Here is a 19,959-nt window from a genome sequence, read left to right on the forward strand (position 1 = left end):
GCTCTGGGCATGCTTCTGGTTCTGCGCCTAGGAACCACTCCTGGCCAGGCTCAGGGGACCATATGGGATACCGAGGATCGAACCCGCGTCCAGCCCCCACATTCAGCAATTTACCAAAATTAAAAGAGAGAGAGACTGAAAGACAAGACAAGAGAAAGAGAGAGAGAGGGAGAGAGAGAGAGAGAGAGAGAGAGAGAGAGAGAGAGAGAGAGAGAGAGAGAGCCCAAGGTCATGCTTGGGGCCATGGAAACCCACTTCCCCAAAGTTCCTGCAGCTGCTGGAGTGCTCCGGAGACCTGGGGACTACTTTCAGCCAACTCAGAAAAGTTGGAGCTTCTGGAGCTTTGTGACAATGACAATGAATAGCTCCTTCCTGGTACGGGGACGTATAGACCTCCAAAGTGAGGAACGATGCTGTTATTCATCTACCTTTGAGGGTGGTAAGAGGATGCTGGCGAACATATACATCCTCCAGGCTTTTCAATAAGGGCCCAGAATCATCCAAGATCTGCCCTGTGCTCCTTGAAACCTCCCTGACGCTCACAAATCCTGTGTGTGTGTGTGTGTGTGTGTGTGTGTGTGTGTGTGTGTAGGAGTACTGCTACTGATTAGCTGATTGAATTGGGCATGAACTCCACCTTACTTTTTTTTATAATTTTATTTATTTATTTATTTATTTTTCTTCTTATATTTATTTATTGAATCACTGTGGGAAAAGCTACAAATCCTTTCACGTGTTCTTCATGCTTGCTCTTGCAGAACACTTTTGAAAGCTCTTTATCTGACCAACGGCCTTCTAGTATCCCAGTCTCCGTATGCAAGTGATCCGCCTGCTTCCTGCGGAAGAAATAGCCCCCAAATAACTGGAAATTAACAACCCAGACTCCAGGAACAAATATGTGAGGACTAGGGCTACCCACTCCAAATGCTGGGCTGCTTCAATAAGCTAAAATTGTTTCATGCTCTTTGGAAGGGGGGTTGATTTAACTTTGTTTTAAGGCTCTATGGGTCTGTGCTAAGGGTTTTCTCCTGGTTGTGCTCAAGGATCACTCCTAATGATGCTCTGGAAACCAACTGTGGTACTAGAAAGGAACCACCTCGGTCAGCCAAGTGGGAGGCAAGCGATTTATTCTCATACTATCTCTTCCGTGCCCACCACCCCTCAATATTTTAGCAGCTGTACCATTGGCCTGGAGTACCAAACATTACTGAGCAGGATAATGAGAAGGTGGATGAGAAAGAGGCAAACTAGAAGTGACTAAGAACATTGCTGGAGAGTATCGGGTTTTCTGGTGGTAGTAAAGGTGCAGAAATTGGGCACATCAATGTCATAAACCTTAGTACTATGGCAAACAGATTAGCTAATAATGGGGCAAAAAGAAAGAGTTGGAAAGTAGCACTCCCATTTTACCTGAAAGGAAATTTAAAAAATTTTAAGTCCCCTTTAGTTCAGTCAGGCGCTGAAAAAGGCCAGTATTCAAGCTTTAAGAGCAGCTTTTCTTGTTACCCCATTGAGTCTTAGGTTTTTCCACACAGTCAAGCCTGACCTCTCACCTCATAGTGCTTCTCACGCTCTAAATTTCTTGGCCATGTCTGCCAAACCCTCCTCTCCCTCAGAGACTCACCCCTTCCCCGCAGTCTCCAGTCCCTCTTCACTGTTGCCCCATCAGTTCTCACCCTCTGTGTCTTGCACCACGTCAACACTTTTGGCTTTTCCCATCTTCATCTCTGTCCTGTGCTACTCGAAAACATGGCTCATCTTTCTGCTCCTGTCTTGGTGCAATTTTCTCTCTCCTCCTTCTTATCTGTCTTTGGTCTCTCTCTCTCTCTCTCTCTCTCTCTCTCTCTCTCTCTCTCTCTCTCTCTCTCTCCTCTCTCTCTCTCTCTCTCTCTCTCTCTCTCTCTCTTTGCTTTCTGGGTCACACCGGCAGTGCTCAGGGGCTCCTGACTCATGCACTCAGGAATTACTCCTGAGGGTGCTCAGGGGACCACATAGGATGCTGGGAATAAAACCCGGATCGGCCGCGTGCAAGGCAAACTCCCTCCCTGCTGTGCTATGGCTCCAGCCCCATCCCTCTCTTTTTCAGGTGGTTCTTTCAATTCCTTACTGTCTTTCTGTTTCCTGGCACCTCGCAGTGTACTTGCCTTTCCAACACTCTCCCCAAGACCCTGTCAGGGATCTGTGTTCCCCAACTCCCTGTCCTTCAGCCACTATACTGGAAGGATTATCTCTGGGATCATTTGATCCTAAGGGGATACTCTCTTACTAGCAAACACGGGAGGCTAATCAATGACTCTGTGTCAAGTCAAAGCAAGAAGAGAGAAAGAAAGTCCTGGGTGGTCTGGAGTGATGTGAGAAGAAGGCAGAAAGGCTGCCCAGAGGAAGTGACCAACCGTTATCTTCCAACACAGCCTCTCTGTGAACATCCTCATTCTCCTTCACTAGTCTGCTGCATTTGCTAACTTTACATCGTCTTCCTAAACTCTGCAACTGTCCTACTTTACTCGCCCCCCCCATCCTCTCTCTAGGTGGATCCCTTTCTCTTGCTCTCTATTTCCTCAATAGCTTATGGCCCTTTTTTCCTTTTTTTGATTACTACCATCCTTCAATAGAGACATCCATCCCACATAGCTTTATTTTCTTGCAGAAAATAATTAAATACATTATCTCCAGTCCCACTTTTTAATTTATTTGGCACTATTGCTGCAATGTGGGAAGATGCCATTGTTGACAACATTGACAAGGAATACAATCGACTGGTTCAGCACCTCCATGATTGTACGAAGAACGCCAAGAGAGAGATAGCCACAAAAAAAAAAAAAAAGCCTGTCTTCGAAAACTCTTGAGCTCATTCGCCAACGTGGTTTGGCGCATGCCTCAGGCAACCGTAAGTGAACATCCGAGCTCGCAAAGCAGTGCAGAGATGAGATCAAGGAAGACCTCAAAGAGAGAAGAGCAGAAGTGCTGGTAGATGCGGCAGAAGCCGGGAAAAGTATTCGTAATGCCTGCCTGTCCTTCGCCAACTACAAGACTAAGATGACTGCCCTCCGACATCCTCATGGATCTATCACATCTTCCAGAAGGGCAATGGAGAAGATTATCCATGACTTCTACTCAGATCTCTTTGATAGCCATGTCCATCTGCCAAAATACCAAATTCCACAGGATGGATATGTCATTCCCATTGTTCTCCCTTCTGAAATTCGACATGCCATTTCGTCAGTAAAGAAACAAACAGCACCCGGCCCAGACAAGGTCAGACCTGAACACTTGAAGAACCTGCCATCAGTACTCATCAATACACTGGCTCGGCTCTTCACACGGTACCTGTCTGAATGCAAGGTTCCATCCCAATGGAAAACCAGCAGGACTGTACTACAATACAAGAAGGGAGACATCCACGACTTTGGCAACTATCACCCTATCTGCCTATTGTCTGTCATCTACAAGTTGTTCACTCGAGTCATCCTGAATAGGATTGGCAGAACACTAAATGAAGGACAACCATGCGAGCAAGCAGGGTTCCGCAAAGGATTCAGCACCATCGACCATATCCACACAATAACCAAGCTCATTGAGGTTTCTCAGGAGTTCAAGATGCCACTCTGTTTAACGTTCATTGATTTAAAGAAGGCCTTTGATTCTGTTGAGATGGAAGCGGTCATTGAAGCCCTAGCCAATCAGGGCATTCAAACTCAATACATCAGGATCCTCTGTGAGCTGTATTACGGATTCATTACCAGGATCTCACCATTCTACAAAGAAGTAATCATTGATGTCAAGAGAAGGGTTCAGCAGGGTGATAATACCATTTCACTGAAACTCTTCAGTGCCACCCTCGAGAACATCATGCAACGACTAGAATGGGAAGGAATGGGACTGAAGATTGATGGTTGGCAACTACACCACCTCTGCTTTGCTGATGACATTGTTCTAATAACACCAAACATTAGCCAAGCAGCACAAATGCTGGCCAACTTCGACCGTGAGTGTGGAAAGGTCGGACTACAGCTGAATCTTATGAAGACAATGTTTATGAGAAACAGCCTCGTTCCTGACGCCCCATTCGCTCTCAATGGAACGACCATCTCCAAATGCAACAGTTATGTGTACCTCGGTCCAGAAGTCAACATGACAAATGACCTGGCACCTGAGCTGCGCAGGAGGAAGAGAGCAGCTTGGAACGCCTTCAAGAGCATCGAAGAAATAGCTAAGAGGACGAAGAACCTCTGGCTCTGGGCACATCTCTTTGATTCCACTGTTCTTCCTGCATTATCATAAGCCTCAGAGACCTGGGCCATACGCTAACAGGATGAGAACTACTCGGGTCTCCCAAAGAGGAACTGAAAGAGCTATGCTTGGAATATCACGTTTCACTCAAATGAGAGAAAGAATCCGGAGTTTCGACCTCCGACGATGATCAAGAATCAGGGACGCTGTCTCGTTTGCCAAGGTGTCAAAAATCAGATGGGCTGGTCACGTAATGAGATTTAGATACGACCACTGGACTAGAGCTGTTACCGACTGGATTCCACGGGATGTCAAAAGACCACGTGGCCGCCCACCTACCAGATGGTCAGACTTCTTCATCAAGATCATGAATGATCGGTTTGAGGCTCTTCATGTTCCTAGAACGAACAGACGCCATTGGGCTATGCTGGCACGTGACAGGGACAAATGGAGATGTTACTGGTGCCCACTCAAGCAAATCGACGATCAACGGAAAGTCAAGTGATCAAGTGATCTCCAGTCCCACTTTTTAATTTATTGTATTATTTTTTATTTGGGGGGAGGTGGGTTGGGCCATACCTGGTGGGGGGAGCTACTCCCAACTCTGTGCTTGAGGTACTAACCATGTGAGGGAAAGGATCAACCCTGAGTCACTGCATGCAAGGCAAACATTTCAACCCCTGTACTCTCTGGCCTAAACCCCAGCTTTTTAAATAAATAGCAATTCTAGCCTTTCAACAGCTCTGAGTGTTTCTACACAAAAATTTCTATTGAATTCTAATTGAAACCATTTCACTTAGCATAATAATATTGTTTGTCCCAAATGGCATACTTTTCCCTTTTTAATGGCAGAGTAGTAATGCATTGGGTCTATACACCACAGTTTCCTTATCCAGGCAGGGGTTAATGATAATTAATAATCTGGGCTGGAGCGATAGCACAGCGGGTAGGGCGTTTGCCTTGCACACAGCCAACATGGCCGACCCGAGTTCGATTCCTCCACCCCTCTTGGAGATCCCGGCAAGCTACCGAGAGTATCTCGCCCGCACGGCAGAGCCTGGCAAGCTCCCCGTGACGTATTCGATATGCCAGACACAGTAACAACAAAGTCTCCAATGGAGACGTTACTGGGCCCGCTCGAGCAAATCGATGAACAACGGGAGGGCCTTTACCTTTACCTTTTACCAATAATCTGGTTAGAATGTTCTATAAACCACTCATTTATTCCCTATCTGAAATAAGCATTCATTCTCTGTAAAATAATCTATTCCCTAGAAAAACTATCAGGTGTAAGTGATGTTAATTATTCATTGATCATTGGCTTGATATATTCATTCTCACAGAATTGTTTATCAAAAGTATTAAGCAATACCTTGTAGTAGCTTGACCCTTCTTGACTATTTGGGGAGAGTAGAGTTGATAGTAAAAGTCAAAGTGGCCACCTTCAAGATATGTATGATTTCATGAAAGGATAGGCATCTTTAACTGTTATCAGAAGCAGAAATAAAGAGCTCCAGGACTCAAGAGTCCCAGTATATAGATAAAGGTTTGCATTGAATATGATCTTTATTTAATCCAGCTTTTGGTCACACCCCACCGTGTTTAGGGCTACTCCCAGTTCTGGGAAGAGGGATGGATCTCAGGGTGTCCAGAGGAACCATGTGATACTGGGAATTAAACCTGGGCTTCTGGCATGCAAAGTTTGTTCACTAACCCTTTGGGGTTATTTCCCCAACCCCTGCTCTCCTGACTCTTAAGACCAATTCCAAAGTACAACCTAACGCTTTGCCTAGAACTTGTCATATTTTGTGCTTTCAGGAACAAACTTCTAAGTAATATTGAAATAAGGAGAACTTGATAGTTATGAATAATGAATAAATGCATTTTCACTGTATTTCATTTAGTACTTCCCTCTGTGAATTTTGTTTATGTCCTTTTACAATTCTCCTCCCATTTTTAATTCAGTTGACCTTTGGAAAACTAAGTTATTTCTGTTTTACTTTGGTATACAGACAGACAGCATCAAAAGTAAATCTATTCTCCAAATTGCAATTCTTTGGTGCATTCCAATGCTTAACTAATTGATTTTTGTTCCTATCTCTAGTTGAAGGTGATCTCCATTGTTGGACATTATTAAGTTATTGTATGTTTCCAGTTCATTTTCTGTTTTCTAATGATGTCATACTCCTCTCACTTTTCAAAGGGGAATTTGGAGTATTTTCAATTCTTTAACTTTCTATTTGATTCAACAAACCAGCTAACATCATAGGCCAGCTTTGTGCCAGACAAGGGGTTAATGGCTGAACTTTTATGTACTAGTAGGCATGTTGTTGCTCTTCAGCCAAAATGGCAAACTGTGAGTGTGACTTCTTGATCTGTTTTGTGTGTCAAATCTTTGTATTGTTTTGCTGTTCTGCAAAGCATGGGATTGTCTATGAATAACATAAATTTGAGTGTTTCACTACATTTTAACATCTCTGCTTTTTAATTTCTCTCCCCCTTTTTTGGCTGTAATGTAGTCACATCTGATTTAGTTTTTGTTAAACTGTTAATGTTGTGATGCTGTCCAGATGAAATAAATAGAACTTTACCCTAAATATTTGTTACCTCATTTTTTAAGTATAAAATAATCTCAGACTCTCCTAACACTATGGTCCTCTTGTTATATTTAACAGTCACTAAACTATATAAGAGTGAAGCTTTGGGAACTTTTATCTAATTCTGGCTAGAAATGGGTTTCAGAGCAAATTGCAAGCAGTCATTTTGTTACATCTGTAAAATGAAATAAATAAACTGCTTTCTGTTTGTGACCACTGTCACTAAAACAAGTTCAAGGGCCTTGCTAATGACAAATGTCAAAATGATTGTTAAGTAGATCAAGGGTTAACTATTGCTATTCTTGAAACTAAACAATTTATGTGAATTAACTTTCACCCCTTCAGCAAAGTACAATGGGAATGCAATTATCTTCATTTTTCAGATATGGAGAGGAATACAGATTTTTTAAGCAGGTTTCCCAGGGTTAACTCTGCTGGCAAGAAATAAAATTCAACTACAATTCAAATTCACTGCCTTTATGCACATCATTTTTTTTATATGCTGAGTTTTTAAAGATTGCTTTAGAACTCTAGAAGTTGGTATTTACTAAACAAACAGAACATTGGCTAGTTTTCACACTAATCAAAATTCCAGCTTGTGTTCCAGAGGATATGTTTTCCCCTCCAACTTAATTTAATTACAGCTGAAGCTGTTCAGATATCCATCCATCACCATTACATTTTCCGTGGCGGCTGTCATATTAAAGCGATTGAATCTATCACCCTCAAGGCATGTTAAGACACGACTAATAGACCTTTCTCCCTTGACTGTGTCTTTTGTTCCAGCCGTTGCCTTATCACTCCCCTTCTGCTCACAGCCAACTTGGATGCTTCTCAGACCTCATTTCCCCGAGTTTTCTTCTTCACTTGCTTTAGCCACTGCTTCTTAAAACTCCTCAGGCCCAGGGCCTCTGCTGTCCTCTGCCTCTTCACTACCTCTTCCTTCTTCTGAAAATCTTTCTCACTGCGACATTATGTCTGCCTCTTCGTCATCCTTGGAACTTTAGGAAAATGAGCTTTGCATCTGCCTCCCTCCTCTCCTCCTGGCACGATGTCAGGTAATGAGTAGCTACTCATGAAATTGTGTTTAATGTCATTTGAAATGGTTGCCTATTATTGAGAATTCTGGGAGGTAACCCTAAATCCTATAACTCTTTGAGAGTGGTAAAGAACCTATGCTAAGAAAATCACGGATATTAACTATCAAGGTCAGATTTTTCACACCCCTGGGAGACAATGCATGTTTGAAGGCCCTGGAGAGAACACTGTAGAGAATAAGAGATTAAATCTCTTTAAGAAAATGAGTGAGTAGAAGTTATCCGGTGGGGCTGGCATGATAGCACAGCAGGTAGGGCACTTGCCTAGCCCGCGGTCAACCGGGTTCGATTCCCAGCATCCCATATGGTCACCCAAGCACCACGAGGAGTATTTCCTGAGTGCATGAATCAGGAGTAACACCTGTGCATCACTGGGTATGACCATACCCCTCCCCCCAAAAAAGAAGAAGTTATCTGGAGTAGGAATGTGAGGAGGACTTCCGGAAAAGCACACACTAAGAGGGATGTGGCCTGGCATTCTGGCGCTTGTTCTTCCTGAGGAGAGAGTCCTTCAGTCTAAGACAACTTAAATTCAAATTTATGTGAACATCGGAAAGATTCAAGCAAGAAAACCATTGTTCTTCTCCAAAACATACTGTGTTGGAGTTTTTGACTCTTGGCTTATTTTTTGGCTTTGGTATTTTTGGTTTTTATGGTTTGAGAACTGCCCTCAAAGGTTACTTGTTTCTTTTTTTTTTTTTTTTGGCTTTTTGGGTTACACCCAGCAATGCTCAGGGGTTACTACTGGCTCTGCACTCAGGAAATACTCCTCGCAGTACTTGGGTGACTATATGGGATGCTGGGAATCAAACCTGGGTTGGCTGAGTGCAAGGCAAACTCCCTACCTGCTGTGCTATCACTCCAGCCCACAAAGGTTACTTGTTTCATCTTCAAGATGTGTGAATATGATTCCACTAAGGCACAAGACTAAATTGTACCTGTTACAGTGTCAGTGAAAGGGAATGGCAGCATGTTGTAATCTTTCTACTTTAGTTGGTCCGTTTAAATCACTCATGCTGGCCCAAAGAGATAGTATCTTGGGTAAGGTATTTGCTTTGTATGCACCCAACCTGGGTTCTTTTCTTGGCACCGCATGTGGTCCCTGAAGCCTTGCTAGGAGTGGTCCCTGATCTCAGAGCCAGTAGTGAGCCCTGAGTACCCCTGGCTGTGGCCCCCAAACCAAAATAAATAAACGAATCTCTCAAAATAAATAAATATATCTATCAAAATAGATAATGGGATGCTGGGGGTGGGAAATGGTGAAAGATAAAAGAGAGCACCCAGCCAGGCACCAGTTTGACCCCACCCTTGCACCAGAAAAAGGGTAAATCGTCTTACACCCCACACTAAAGGAAGACAGCAATTCTCACCATGCAGCAAGTGGCCAGAGAACAAGAAAATCTTTGAGGATACAGAGTCATTGGGCCCATACAGACTTTGAGAAGCCCAGTGACAGAGTACAGAGTGAAAAATCTCTGAGCTGTGGAACCCAATTGATTTTGTTTATTTTTGAGGTCTGCTATAAAAGAGAACCACGAGCAAGGTGGTTTCAAACAATGTGATTTATTCTTAACCAGTTCTAGAGAGTAGAAACTCTAAGTCAAGGGGGCAGCAGAACCACATTCTAGGTGAAATGATCCTATCTTGTCTCTTTCTATCTCTGGTGGCTATGACTAGTCCCTGGAATTCCTTGATTTGCAAAGGTCAACTTCTTTCTCCTTCTTCATGTGTATTTTTCGATTTTGGGTGTGTATGTATGTATAAATGTGCATATATTTTCCTAAATGATTTGTGATATTGAATTTGTGTCACCCACTAAGATTCACTTAGATTTCTTTTTTTTTTTAATTTTTATTAGAGAAACACCATGAGGTACAGTTGTAGACTTACAAATTTTTGTGCTTGGATTTCAGTTATACAATGATCGAGTACCCATCCCTCCACCAGTGCCCATTCGCCACCACCACTAATCCCAGTATCCCTCCCACCCCCCAGCCCCCCATCCCAGCCTGCTTCTGTGGCAGGGCATTCCCTTTTGTTCTCTCTCTCCTTTTGGGTGCTGTGGTTTGCAAAAGAGGAATTGAGTGGCAATCATGTTCTGTCTATAGTCTACTTTCAGCATGCATCTCCCATCCTGAGCGGATCTTCCCAACACCCTTTATTTGGTGCTCCCTTTTCTATCTGAGCTGCCTTTTCCCCTAGCACGTGTGGCTGGCCTCCAAGTCATGGAGCAAAATTCCTGGTACTAATCTCGGCCACTCCTGGGTGTTAGTCTCCCATTTTGATACTTTATCTTCCCCAGATGAATGCAATCTTTCTGTCTCTATCCCGTTCTTTCTGACTCATTTCGCTTAACATGATACTTTCCATGTAGTACCACTTGTATGTAAATTTCATGACTTCATCCTTTCTAACAGTTACATAGTACTCCATTGTGTAGATGAAACAAGTTTTTTTAACCAGTCATCTGTTCTCAGGCACTCAGGTTTTTTCCAGACTCTGGCTATTGTAAACAGTGCTGCAATGAACAAACAAGTGCAGATGTCACTTCGATTATACTTTTTTGCCTCTCTGGGATATATTCCCAGGAGGATTCACTTAGATTTCAAGAATGAATGCACAATGATGATTTATGATTGATCACTGACAGGCATAAGTGGAGGACAAGAAATCTAAGAAGAAAATGACCATCATCCAGGGTTGTCCATATTACTGTGTCCATATCACTCAGTGTAGGAGTACATCACAGACTTTCTGTCCTACCTTTCTCTCTTTCCCTTGCTCTGTGTTAGATGCCATTGTAAAATGCATCCCTGTACTCTCCTTTACTCTTATTCTCATATGAAATCATGAATGAAGCCCTAAAATGAAAGATGAGCATGATCATGACTGAGAAGATGGCTAGGATGGAAAACATATTTCTGTCCTACTTGAGTTCAAATCATTGAACCAAAATTGCCAGATGATTCATCACTGCTGCAATCTTCTTTATTTACTAATAGCTATATTGTCTTTTCTTTTGATAATGAGATAATTGTAGACAGACATTTATTTCTTTTTTGTTTCTTTGGGATTTTTTTGGGGGGGAGCAGGGGAAAACACATCCAACAATGCTTAGGGGTTTTTCCCAGCTTTACTCAAGAGTCATTTTTGGCAGTGCAAGGGGATTATTTGGTGCTAAAGATTAAACCTGAGTCGCAGACATACAGGGATGTACTCTGACCCATTAAACTATTTCTGTGGCCCTGTAAAGATAATTTCACTGTATCACTGTCCTCCCATTGTTCATTAATTTGCTCGAGTGGGCACCAGTAACGTCTCCATTGTGAGACTTGTTACTGTTTTTGGCATATCCAATACGTCAAGGGCAGCTTGCCAGGCTTTGCTGTGTGGGCGGATACTCTCGACAGCTTGCCAGGCTCTCCAAGAGGGCGGAGGAATCAAACCCAGATCAACCTCGTGCAAGGCAAATGTCCTACCCGCTGTGCTATCGCTCTAGCCCAAAGATAATTTAAGCTAACTATTTTTTTTTCTCTGTCAGATGGTCAGGGAGAAGACTGCTCTGTAAGCAAAATTACAATAAGATCAAATTTAGAAGACATTAATTACAAAAGTAAAATGAGGGACATATATGTATTTTTAAAAAATATTTTATATATCACTGAATATAATATTTGTTGTGCTGGCCTGAGTCATGGATGAAAAGAGAGAGAGAGTTCAGGATAAGATAGTGAGTTTATGAGAAACTCAGTGCTGAGAATAATAAGTCTAAAGAGAAAGTGACTTGGAACCTCTGTTTTTTTTTTATTCTCCAAGAGTAAGCTATAATCTATAAAAGAAAAAGAATTGGGGGAAGGGGAAGCATCTTTCCCAGACTTCAGGTGCCCAAAAAGTCTCTGTCAGTATCTCTTGCCTGTTTGGTGTGGCCTTCATATGTCACCTCCTGTGCACTCCCATTAATCTGGTGGGCCCTCATCCCTGCTGATTAGGGTCATACAAAGGAAAATATCTTCCCTTCTCTGGTTAACCTTGGGGTTAGTTTCAGTTTTCCAGTCCCCATTACATTCTCTTAATTCTCATTGCAGTTTCATAATTTTCATTACATAGTTTTTTATTTGCAATTTCTTATTTGTCATTACAATATTAATACTTATAAAAGCCTGCTTTTAATAAATAAGTCAATATATTGTAATAGTTTAGAAAGGTAAAAAAAATCTTATTAATCCAGAAAATTTACTTAAATCTATTGTAAATCACCAAAAGAATAAATAAAATAATATTCATAAATATCCCAGTAACTTGAAGAGGCATCTATGGTAATACTAATAATTAGTTCCAAATAAAGGCAAGATTAATGACCTGTATTTTCATCCTGAAATCTTCTTGTGAGTTGTTCAATGAACAGAAAACACCTTAGGATTTCTACACGGACGACCTCCCAGGCACAGTGACTATATTTTTTGTCTTGCAAATAGCCACGGATCCCTTGGAAATAATTCTTCAGTCCAAGTCTGATATCCACTCTTTGGGCAGATGAATGTCTCTGCAGCCTCATTTCCTGCTCCAAACACACCTTATTCTTCTCCATTTGCTGATAAATTCCACTGAGAAGTATCTCCAAACGACTTTCATTCCAAGAAGATTGGGAGACGTTTAGGACAAAAGTGCTGAACATTTGTTGCAGAATTTCTTGAACGGCAAGGACAGCACTGTCGTTTAGAGACTGGTGGATTTTTGAAATGTGAAGAAATCTGAAGTTGCTCCGGTCCTTTAGACAACCTAGAGGAAATTTTCCCAGGTTTTCCAAGTGATGTAAGATCTCCCAGTTGCCTTTATTCCGTTGGAAATGGCAGTCCCAAGAGCAGGCAGTAGTGGATAGAAGGAGTACAAAGGACCAATCTAGCAAGCTCCAGCGAGTCATGATGAGTCCTCTCACACTGGCAATCTTGCCTTGGAGAACACTAAAGTATGGGTCATCCCTAATTGTAGCAGATTCCACGTCTCCAGATTTATACATCTGAGAGTGTTGCTCCTGCGTGTGATTTCAGGACTCCCCTACTATCTCATGATCTTTGTTGCTTTTTGCTTACGACTTTTCACCATGTCTGGGAACAAAAATTTACACATTCCATTTTGGGATTGAGATGAATATAAATAATCTCCAATGATAGTCCAACTATCAGTTAAATAAGAACTAGACTAGATGTTCCTGCTTTATGCAATGTTCTACGACAATGCTTTTTCTTCCATGAGGTCAGCTGCTTGCCTTTGTTCCATTAATGATGACTCTCTGGGTGAAATGCTTGTTGGATATCTATTACATTTTTCAAGGTTTTGTTTTATTTCATTATATTTTATCTAAAACATGCATAGCAAAGTCCTTCTACTGTTATAACACACATTGAGGTTTTACTTTTCCCTTGTGAAGGTGAGAACTGTGATATGTGTGAAGTTAGTCTTATCTCTCTTATCTGTTATTTAGTTGTGTTTAGCAGTAAAGCAGAAGGATGATGTGCCAATACAGAAGGCAGATTGCCTTGTTTTGCATCAGATATACCCTCTACAACTTTAGGCAGTTAATTTAGCTCCTTCATTCCTCTGGATTTTATTGAAGATTGACCATTTGTAGAATATTGCAAAGACTTGCCATATAGAAACAACACATGAAAGAAGACAGAACCCTCCTTTGAAAATATTACAATAAAGTAGAAACTTCTGGAAGAAGATAATCATTTCTCTGGGTCTGAGGAAGGTAGTAAAGAGTCTTGAACATCCATGGAAAGCTGACATAAGAGATAGGCTGGGGAATACTATCCAGATGGAGAGAGCAACATTGGCAAAGGTATTCCCAATGGCTCAAATTGGGAATGCATGGAGAGGTCCACAGGTAAAGAGTCAGGTACTCAGTACCTAATTGAAAGCTCAGAAATAATTGCTTTAGGACAAAAAACAAAAACCCAAACAAACAAAAACCACCTCCAGTTCAAAAGAATGACTTTGTATTAGAATATTTTCCAGTTTAGTAAGAGAGAACTACTTTTTTCCTTTTTTAAAAAACATACCTTATTAAAATAAAATAAAGGGAAAAAATACCTTATTTTTTCTGAGACACTGAATACATTAAAATACACAATGTATTTTTTCATTACAATACTGTTAATGATAAGCTTTCACACATACAGTATCTAGCACCAAACTCTCCTCCAGAGTGTCTGCTTCCCTCCAGCATTGCAGAAATGGTATTTTGATATACGAGGTGGGTTCTTTATCTCTTTTCTAACATAGAAGTGATCACATAATGGTTGACGGTGACTTTTACAGGTGTATGTACTGAGTTTTCTGCTTTACATTGTTGTCGTTGTTTTATTGTGATCATTATTTATCAATACAGACCTTTGAAGCCACTTTGTACTAAACCTAGTCACATTTGTTAAGGTTTACTCTAGTTAGGATCTTTTGGCAAATTCTTAGTTTATGTTTGATTTAAAATATCCATATTCACTAATATTTCTGGAAAGCACATCAAAATATATGTTGAATAGCTCAGTGCATTAAATAAACATTTTCAAAAATTCAGATTTATGATTTCTAAGATTGACTTTCAATTTTTCTCAAAACTGCTAGTTAAAATTCTTTCAGTAAATTAAACCAATAACGTATATTTTCTTTTTTTTAAAATTTTTATTAGTGAGACATCATGAGGTACAGTTGCAGACTTACAAATTTTTGTGCTTGGGTTTCAATTATACAATGATCAAATACCCATCCCTCCACCAGTGCCCATTTCCCACCGCCAAGGATCCCAGTATCCCTCCCACCCCCTATCCCCCCATCCCACCCTGCCTCTGTGGCGGGGCATTCCCTTTTGTTCTCTCTTTCTTATTGGGTGTTGTGAAAACCAATAACATATATTTTCATTTCCTCAATCCTCTTCCTTCTTTATTTTTCTTTCCATTCCTTTTTTGTTTCTTTATTATTATTATTTTGACAGACAATACTGATTTTTTCCCTTTTTGCCCAGCACTGGAGATGTTTGGGAGTGTCCCCTCAGGAAACTCAAGGGTTCATGCCAGGGTTCGATCCAGGGACTCCCAAAAGCAGAGCTTGCACTCTGGATAGGTTGTGCTATCTATCTGTTCTCTCTGGTGCAAGATTTTCTTTATTTAAAAAATTATTCTTGATAAGAGAAGGAACACATGGAGGGTACGGGATCCCGGAGGAAAAGAAAAAAGAAAAAACAGGTTCCAAAAAGAGCCGAGAGCACCGGCAAGTTCCAGATGGAGTAGGCGCTGCATCCCGCCTCCCCCAGATGGAACCCTGGTGACCAGAAGCCTCTACAAACACAGCTCGAGTATGCGGGAACGAGGACTTTTTCTCAAATCTGCCGGACTACACCTCCCAGGTAACCTCTGATTCCGGAAGTCACGCCCACAGCCCGCCCCCCAGCGCCATCTTTGAAGCGTTCAGAATAAGAGAAGGAACACATGGAGGGTGCGGGATCCCGGAGGAAAAGAAAAAAGAAAAAACAGGTTCCAAAAAGAGCCGAGAGCACCGGCAAGTTCCAGATGGAGTAGGCGCCGCATCCCGCCTCCCCCAGATGGAACCCTGGTGACCAGAAGCCTCTACAAACACAGCTCGAGTATGCGGGAACGAGGACTTTTTCTCAAAACCGCGCGGCCGCAGACATCTCTCTATATACAAAGTGATCAATGAGAAGTAAACCACCCAATCTTTCTCCCTGAAAATCAGAGTTAAGTTTGGAGCATGGCCACAGCCCCAGAAACACAAGGACTTAATGCAGAAACCAGCAGCTTAGAGCAGAAAAGTGAACGGACGATGAGTTAACCCAGGCCATCATTTCTGCCCAGAGGGGAAAGGGTGTTGCCCCATTCGCCCTCTCTTCTCTGGAAAGAAGGATGGCAGCCGCATGGGAGCCTTGTGGACAGCAGGTATGAGCCGGGGGTGTGGGGGGCGACTAAAACTTCACGAGAAGGGAGGCATTCCGGTCCGTCCTTCACGCCCTACCGAGGTCAATAGTTGCCCCCCACGAGCGGCTCCCCAGCACGGCCACAGTCCCAGAAGCACAAGGACTTAATGCAGAACCCAGCAGCTTGGAGCAGAAAAGTGAAAGGACTATGCGTTAATCCAGGCCATCAAGTCTGCCGGAGGGGAAAGGGTGTTGCCCCATTCGCCCTCTTTTCTCTGGAAAGAAGGATGGTGGCCGCATGGGAGCCTTGTGGACAGCAGGTATGAGCCGGGGGTGTGGGGGCGACTAAAACCTCATGGGAAGGGGGGCGTTCCGGTCCATCCTTCACGCCCTACCGAGGTCACCAGTTGCCCCCCACGAGCGGCTCTCCAGCACGGCCACAGCCCCAGAAGCACAAGGGCTTAATGCAGAACCCGGCAGCTTGGAGCAGAAAAGTGAAAGGACTATGCATTAATCCAGGCAATCATTTCTGCCCAGAGGGGAAAGGGTGTTGCTCCCTTCCGCCCTCCTCCCTCTGGAAAGAAAGATGGCGGCCACATGGGAGCCTTGTGGACAGCAGGTATGAGCCGGGGGTGTGGGGGCGACTAAAACCTCATGGGAAGGGGGGCGTTCCAGTCCGTCCTTCACGCCCTACCGAGGTCACCAGTCGCCCCTCACGAGCGGCTCTCCAGCACGGCCACGGCCCCAGAAGCACAAGGACTTAATGCAGAACCCAGCAGCTTGGAGCAGAAAAGTGAACGGACTATGCATTGATCCAGGCCATCAAGTCTGCCGGAGGGGAAAGGGTGTTGCCCCATTCGCCCTCTCCTCTCTGGAAAGAAAGATGGCGGCCACATGGGAGCCTTGTGGACAGCAGGTATGAGCCGGGAGTGTGGGGGCGACTAAAACCTCATGGGAAGGGGGGCGTTTCGCTCCGCCCTTCACGCCCTACCGAGGCCACTGGTTGCCCCCCGCGAGCGGCTCTCCAGCACGGCCAGGACTCCAGAACACAGAAACCAATTTCTTAACTATCTGACTTTCAGTAGAAATACTTCCAGGGTCAATAGGTAAAAGAGCAGAAATCCAAAACCAACATTTAATTCTTGAACCCAGCCATAGAAAGCAAATCACTTCACAATGCTTTTTCAACATGTCTGATTTGGGGGGGGGGGGTAAACTCTAAATAATAGTGGTGAATCTTTTATTGAAACAATGAATCTAATCAAAGCAGATAGAGTGTTAACTAGAATTCATCTGCCTCACAGGGACGGGGAGGGGTGGGGGGTGGGGTTTTATTGGGGTTCTTCATGGTAAAAAATAAGTATTGGTAAAGGGAAATGTGTTTGATATTTGCATGACTGAGACATAAACCTGAAAGCTTTGTAACCTTTCCCACAGTGATTCAATAAATAAATAAAAAAAATTATTCTTTATGCTTAACTTTTATTTTATTATTTATATTTAATTGAATCACTATGAGATATGCAGTTACAAAGTTGTTTATGATTGGGTTTCAGACATACAATGGCAACACCTGTCCCTTCAACAGTGTACATTCCCACCACCAATGTCCCTAGGTACCTTCCTGTTCCATGCCACCTCCTGCTTCTATGTTCTCTCTCTCTCTCTCTCTCTCTCTCTCTCTCTCTCTCTCTCTCTCTCTCTCTCTCTCTCCCCCCACCCCTTTTGGACATTATGGTTCGCAAGACAGATACTGAAAGGTTCTATATATATCCCTTTACCTATTTTCAGCACTCAGTTCTTGTCTAGGGTGATAATTTCCAACTATTATTGTCATAGTGGTACCTTGTCTATCCTACTAAATGCCTCCTGTGTACCCCCCACCCCCCAAAACATTCACACACTTGTGGCAAGCTTCCAGTGATTTATAAGTAAATTACATGACTTCAATTTTCCTTGTGGCTGTATAGTACTACATTGTGGAGATGCATCATAATTTCTTTATCCAGTTGTCTGCTCTCTGTAGCGCAAAAAAAAAGTTTATTGAACTTTTTAACTGTGACAGTTACAAACTTACAAACTTACAGACTTACAAACTTTCATGATTATGTTTCAGTCATAAAATGATTGAGCACCCATGCCTCCACCAGTGCCCATTCTCCACCATCAATGTTCCCAGTATCCCTCCCACCACCTCAACTCCGTCCCACTCCCTACCTCTGTGATAGGCACTCTCCATGAGCATCCAATTATAAGCAAATTTGATGACTTCATCTCTCCTGACAGCTGCATAGTATTCCTTTGTGTAGATATACCAAAGTTTCTTTAACCAGTCATCTGTTCTTGGGCACTCGGGTTGTTTCCAGATTCTGGCTATTATGAACAGTCTACACATATACTTATATCTATACCTATAACTGTATCTATCATAGTTACTTCTGTTTCTCTGAAAATGTCAGACCAATATGCCAAGTTAATAGTTGCATGACCCTGGCAAATTGTCTGAAATAGAAATAATAGTATCACTTATGGTTATTATAAAGATAGGTGATCAATGAGGAATCGCTCAGTCAGCATTTATGATGGTGCCCCATAGTGACAAGGGTGGCAGCCTTGTCCTCTTAAGGAGGGTGAGCTGATTGCCCTCCCAGGAATAGTACTTTCCTTCTACGAGGGAAAGAACATTGTAGAGAACTATGGATCAATGAGTAGCAAAACCTGTCAATACACTGTTTGAAAGTCCTTCTCTGAGACAATATGCTTTGTAATTTTATTTAACTTGGTTAAATTAGAGTCTGATAACACTGGAAACTTCAGTGGTGGGTGAAGAGGAACATCGCTAGACGTGAGTCAGGAATCAGAGATTAACCTCTGTGGAGAACTGCACTACAGGAAGCAGTACTGTGTGTAGAGCAGGCCAGAATTCTCTGTGGGAGAAAGAGAATATTGATAGGAACCATTAAAATGAGTATAATAAAAAATGTATAATTGTAAAATGTTAAAATGTAGAAAATGTAAAATGTTAAAAAAACAGTTAAAATAATAACTTTCAATAATAAATGTTAATAATAGTCATTCCAAGTGCTTTTTGAACATTTTGATTTTGCAAATTCAATATAGGGTAATTAAATGACCATTTTATGATGAAGTAAGAAAATCTCTGAAAGAATAAACATACGAGGACCTTTTGACCAGAAACAATGCTACTGGTGAAGACTATAAACTACAAGTTCAGGGAGACTGTGCTCTAAGTTGAAGATCACAGAAGTTTCATTCCACATCAGTTGATACCAGTCTCCTGGAGTGAGAAGCGTTCAAAAGATTCTTCTGGGCCAGGTAGAGAGAGCACTGACAGCCCAACAATATCTGCCATGAGAAGGAAGAAAGGCTGCCGTCTGTGTGTCAATATTATGTTTGTCTTAGTGAGGTGTCTAGTTTAAGCAAGGAGAAAGCATGATTTAAGTCTGGGGTGACAGAAGGCAGATAAAATGAGAAAGATGCCTTGTATCATATAACTATATTATTAATATGCACTTTATAGAATAAATTATATATTAATGAAATTTATTATATCAGTTGATTAACATAATTATATCCCATATAGGTTTGGGGTCCTCACCCAGAGGTACTCAAGGGCTCTTCCTGGATCTGTGCTCAGTATTGATCCCTGGTGATGCTTGGGAAACAACATGTGGCGCCAGGGATGGAACTCAAGTTGACATTGTGCAAGACAAGCGTCTTACCTTGTAAATATATTTTAGAAGCAAAACAAATCCTTTCTTCCTTCCCTCCTTCGCTTCTTCCCTCCCTCCCTCCCTCCCTCCCTCCCTCCCTCCTTCCTTCCTTCTGTTCTACCTTCCTTCCTTCCTTTTCCCTTAATCTTTCCTTTCTTCCTTCTTTATTTCCTTTATTACTTTTTTCCTTTTAGGCATAGCAGATCAAATAATTAGTAAGACTGAAAATTCTGGGAAAGTGATTTTTTTTTATCAAATTTCTATCTTCCTGGGGAATTCCCATAACCTGTGGAGGTTCAGCTCTGGAAGAACCTGAGTGAGAGAACCTTATCATTCAGAGGCTCTGAAAAGCCACAGGAGATAACAAAAAAAAA

The sequence above is a fragment of the Sorex fumeus genome, unplaced genomic scaffold (assembly GCF_029834395.1).
Source record: "Sorex fumeus unplaced genomic scaffold, SorFum_2.1 ptg000034l, whole genome shotgun sequence".
Taxonomy (NCBI): domain Eukaryota; kingdom Metazoa; phylum Chordata; class Mammalia; order Eulipotyphla; family Soricidae; genus Sorex; species Sorex fumeus.